The following is a 6122-nucleotide window of genomic DNA, read 5'->3' on the forward strand; positions in this document are numbered from 1 at the left end:
TCGAATTCCCTGGGCCCTGCGTGGGGGGCGGGGGACCTCACCGGCTGTGGATGGCGTAATAATAAAGTTCTGATTCATAATGTAAATAATTCTATGCACGCTTTACTTCCATGAAGTCACTAAAAATAATATTTGCTGAAAACGAAATGGCAGGGGAAAAAAGTGACATTTTATGTATGCCACAGTAGCTAAATGAAGATTTTATAAAACCTTTAACAAATTAGGCAGAATTAGGAAATGCGTTTTAGCAGTGGTCAAAAAGCTGATGGCTTTCCTAGATAATAAAAACTTTGGCTATGAACTTTAGCCAAAGATTCTTCCATGTTTCTAGTCTTAAGTAATAAAAGAGATCTTAGCTATTTTAAAATCCACTTTATTCATGCTGTATAACTAAAGATACAACTTTACATTCAGAAAGCTGTTCACACTACTAAGCAAGTCCAATAAAAAAGGATTTAAACATTGCACTGTTTAGTACTTCCTGTAGACACATTTTGTCATAAAAATAATTTGACAGTATTTTTTTTTTGAAAGATTTTATTTATTTATTTGACAGACAGAGATCACAGTAGGCAGAGAGAGAGGAGGAAGCAGGCTCCCCGCTGAGCAGAGAGCCTGATGTGGAGCTCCATTCCAGGACTCTGAGATCATGACCTGAGCCAAAGGTAGAGGCTTTAACCCACTGAACCACCCAGGTGCACTGAGCCACCCAGGTGCCCCGACAGTATTATTTTTAACTGGTGCAATTGTGGAAGGCACCACACTAGTCACACCTTACATATTGGTACAGTGATTTACATTTTAGAACCCTCACATACCCAGTATTCTATCCAGTCCTCATAGCAACCTTGTTAGGTTTTATCCCTATGTTTTAGTTGGGGATCCTGGGGCCCAGAGATGTTAAGTGACTTCCTGAGGGTCACACAGCTGCAAGTAGCAAAGCAAAGACTGTGCCAACAATTCTATCCTCAAATTGAGGTCTGCTTCTCTTTTAATTTGTAATAGAGTGCTATTGTCTTTAGATGTGAGCTCCACAGGGCAGGAAGTTTTGTCTCTTGCCAACATCCCAATTCTTAATGCCCAGATCAGAGCCTAGCCAGTAGGAACTCCCACCAGATTTTGTTGAATGGATTATTGATTACGTTATGATAAAATCAGTACATACTTGTCATGGACATTTTTGAAAACATAATAGGAGTTAAAAAAAAAAAAACAATATCCAACCATTCAAACATAAGCGCTGTTGCATTTCTGACAATTTTTTTTCATTCTCTGCACACATTTATTTAAATTTTAGGTGATTTTTTTAAAAATTAATTATTTATTTATTTTAAAAAGGAAGAAGAGAAGGAGAGATAATCACAAGCAGACTCTGCGCTGAACACAGAGCCTGACACTAGGCCTTATCTCAGAACCTTGAAATCACAACCTGAGCCAAAATCAACAGTCAAATACTTAACTGACTCCACCAGCCAGTTCCCAGATTTTAGTTTTATGTTGTACTTTGTAATTATGATAGGATGTATTAGGCATATGTATGTATGTATATGTGCATGTATATAACTGTTTTAGTTGTTCTATCATCTCTTCTGAGAAATTTCACTATTCTTAATTCATAGAGTTTAGCTGAGTTCATTTTTCTGTCAGAGCATTTAGTCTTTGAATGGTTCATTAATTATTTAGAAAAACAGCAATAACAATAGCTAATATTTATTCAGTGTTTACTGTGATCCAGGAATCCTAATACAACATGTATTAATAGTTTGCATGTATCATCTCATTTAGTCATATAAATTAGTGATTATTTTTATTCCATGTCTTAAAATGAGGAAACTGAAACAGAGAAATATAGTATCTTCACAAATCACACAACTGGTAAATGGGAGAGCCAGGATTTAAATTTGGGGAGTGTGCCTGCAGAGCCACTCTAGGCGATGTGGGAAGAGCCTGCCTGAGAGTAAACCCAAGAAGGAAGCCTGGGATGGACAGAGAAGTTGGCTCTGCCAGCATTTGTCTTCCCCACATCCAGCTATTTCTGAAGACATTGCTATTTCTAGATAGACTAGTTCATGAGGTATGAAATATTCAAGGGTATTTATGGCTTAATTATCTTAATAGCAAAAGACCAGAAACAGGCCAAATTTGGCCATCACTGGAAAAAAAAAAAAAAAAAGGAAAAACCAATCAGTCGACTGTATAATTTAGGAACCTTCTAGATCAGTTACCAAAAGGCATGTAGGACTTTTTAAGGTTAGGTGGACATTGTAGGCACAGAATGCTAAATTCTGCTGAGATCACTCAACATTTTCTGGGAAAACAAACACGATTACACCTCTTTTAAACTAAGGAAATTTCCCCAACAACCCCCAATCTCACATACGTATATTACATCTATTACATAATTGTTACAAACTCTTCATTCTTTTTGCCATAAGTGTCCTGGGCAAGCATTGGGATATTGACTCAACTGCAAGAAAACAATCAGGAAGACATTGTTCATTTCAGTCTGTTGGCCCATCTACTAGCAGAACTTGTGAATGTTTCAGCTAATTAGTTCTATTGTCTCCTCAAATATGATGACTCCCCATAATGTGCCAGTGTCAGTACTTCTCAACTAGATACCTTACTAATATTCAAGGAAATATTGTTAGTTTCCCTTTTGAATCTCTCTATCCATAGCTATGGTCCCTGAAACCAGGAAAATCCCATGATGTTTTGACTTTTGCAGGATAATTTTTTTTTTTTTTTGGAAACTCTGTTAGATAATCCTGATTTAATTTTTATGGTATCTAAAAAATTTTTAAAAAGTGGAAAATGTTGCACAGGTTATATTATCACAGATCAAACTTCACCATTAGAGTATGAGTTTCTACCAAAACTTCAGTCTGCCGAGTGGCTGAATGGATCACTCTCCTCTGAGATAGCCAAGTGACACAAGTTAAAGAGCAAATATTTATACCAATAGTAGGTAAGTGTATAAGACAGGCTGTGATGTAGGTAATGGTTCAGAATCAAAGAGGCTTCCTAAACTCTGCAGAAATAACTAAAATCATTGCACCCATACCCTTGAAAAAGAGAAAGTCTTGGAGAGATTCAAAGAGGTCATGCATTGCCAAAGGTAAGCCCCTGGTTCAGAAAAAAAGAAAAGAAAGAAACCTTGACAAAAATCAGAATATACAGGGGGAAAAAAAGGAAAAAAAATTAGCAAAAGTCAGAATATACACTGCTTAGAGGTCATTGTGGTGTTCACAAAACTGTTGTCTGATCATATAAAGTACTCTTCGTAGGTTTAGAAAAAATTGCTTCATTTTCTAAAGAGTATAGCCAAGGATGTTGCCATTATATGTCTTAGTTGTCAGCAACAAAATCCCAGCAAGATGGGACATGGACAGGAATCACTGCTTCAAAGCTCTATTATATTCCTCCAGCCCTCTTCACCCCCACAAATGGGCAAAAAGTATCTTTTGGCCATCATTTTTTCTTCTCAGGATGCACTGAGGCTTTTTGGCACTGGAGAGGAAGCGGTAGTGAACAATCTGTTTGATATTTTTGTTTCTGATATGGGGAACTCTAACCCATCTTTCCAGGGAGAGGGCACACCTTTTACTGGGACTCTTATTTAATGAACTCTGCAAAACCTTGGCTTTTATTAACAAAAAATTCATCCTCAATCTTCAGGGAAAGTAGAATAAATAAATAAAGTTCTAAAACTAAGATTAGCAAATGCTTTCAGGAATACTCAACATCCCTTGGCCTAAGGTATTCCATTAGCTTTATTTTATTTATTTATATTTATGTATGTATGTATTTTAAGTAGGCTCCACAGCCAACCTGGGGCTTGTACTCATAACCCCGAGTTCAGGAGTCACATGTTCTACTGACTGAGACAGTCTAGGTGCCCCTCATTAGCTCTAACAACAATGAAATAACTGCTTTCAGGATTCACGAGCTTTCACCTTATACATTAGTAAGAGATCACCACAACAAAATTATTTCTAGGATTTCATCCAAATGAAACCATACAAGATACTCTCTTTAGTGTCAGGTTTCATTTGTTCAAGATCATGCTTTTGAGATCTATCTGTGTTGTTACATGAATCGGTACATTGTTCCTTTGTGATTGCTGAATAGTAACCCATTATTGAATTCGCCGCAAGTCTATTCGCCTCTTGATAGACGTTTGGGTTGTTTCCAGTTTATGGTTATTATGAATAAAGCTGCTATGAATATTCATATTTAAGGTGTTTTGAGGACATGCTTCTTTTTCCCTTTCAGATAAAGACCTACAAAGAAAATTTCAAGATCATGGGGTAAGTGTATTATTTATAAGGAACTACCAAGAAGATTTCCAAAATGGTGCTATTATTTTATACATATACCTGCAATGTATAAGAAATCCAGTTGCGGGGCGCCTGGGTGGCTCAGTGGGTTAAGCCTCTGCCTTCGGCTCAGGTCATGATCTCAGGGTCCTGGGATCGAGCCCCGCATCGGGCTCTCTGCTCAGCGGGGAGCCTGCTTCTCCTCCCCACCCCCCACCTGCCTCTCTGCCTACTTGTGATTTCTGTCTGTCAAATAAATAAATAAAATCTTTAAAAAAAAAAAAAAGAAATCCAGTTGCTACCCTTATACATACTCCCTGACAGTTGGTATTGAGATTATTTATTATCTGTGAGCCTTTTGGTGGGTATGTAATGGTACCTCATTGGAACATTTTTCTTGCGCCAAGAGGCCATTTGGATATCACTTTTCTGAAGTTTCTGCATAAAAATCTGGTCTGTTTTGGAGAGCCTGGTTGTCTCAGTCGGTTAAGCATCTGACTCTTAATTTCAGCTCTGTCATGATTTCATGGTTGTGAGATCAGGCTTCGGGCTGGGCATGGAGCCTGCTTAAGGTTCTTACTCTCCCTCTGCCTCTGCTACCCTCCTCCCCCAAAATACCTGGTCTGTTTTTATTGGATTGTTTATCTTCTCATATTATATTATAAAAAGACTTTACATTAAATATATATAGATAAAGACTTAAATATAAGACCTGAAATACAAAACTCCTAGAAGAAAGCATAGGGGAAGAGCTTCGGGACTTTGAATTTGGCAACTGTCTCATGGCCATGACACCAAAAACATAGCCAACTAAAGCAAAAAGGGACTAACTTAAAAACTTACGTGCATCAAAGGAAACAATTGTAAGAATGAAATGTGAGAATACAGAATGTGAGGAAATATTTGCTCATCATATCAGATAAGGAGTTAATATCCAGAATATATCAGGACCTTCTACAATTCAACAACAATAAAATAATGTGATTTAAAAATGAACAAAAGGACTAGACAAGCCTCCAGAGCAGATATATCAATGGTCAGCAAGCATATGGGAAGATGTTCAGCATCACTAATTATAAGGAAATGAAATTCAAAACCACAAGCAGATATCACTTCCCACACATCACGATGACCACAAGCAGAAAAGCAACAGAGCAAGTGTTGGTGAGGCTGCAGAGAAATCAGAAGCCAGGTACAGTGGATGGGAAGGCACACTAGTGCACACGCATTTACTGCAGCATTAATCACAACAGCCAAGATGTGGAGGCAACTCAAAGGTCCACAGAGAGAAAAATAGATGAAAATAGATGAAAAATAGATGAAGAAAACATGCTATAGACATACGAGGGAAGACCGTGCAACCTTGAGAAACAAGGAAATCCTGTCACAAGCTACTAGGGGGACAAATCTTGAAACCATTATCCTAAGCAAAAGAAGCTGTCACAAAAGAACACATACTATATGAGTGCTCTCACACAAAGCATCTAAAGGAATCAGTCATATTAACAGAAAGTAGAAAAAGAGTTGCCAGAGCTGGAGGTGGGGCGGGACTGAGGGCTTACTGAGTATAAAGTTTCAGTTTTGCAAGATGAAAACATTCTAGAGATCTGTTGCACAACAATATGAATGTACTTAACACTACTGAATGTACACAAAAATGATCAAAACGGTGAATTTAATGTATTTTGTCATCTCAGTACAAAATTAAAAATAGAACAAGCAAAAACAGATGAAATTTTGTGCCCCACGTGAAAATATAATCACATTTTAATATAATCGCCAACCTCACAGGACATCCTGCTG

This window comes from Mustela nivalis (genome assembly GCF_964662115.1).
Source record: "Mustela nivalis genome assembly, chromosome: 4".
NCBI classification, from domain to species: domain Eukaryota; kingdom Metazoa; phylum Chordata; class Mammalia; order Carnivora; family Mustelidae; genus Mustela; species Mustela nivalis.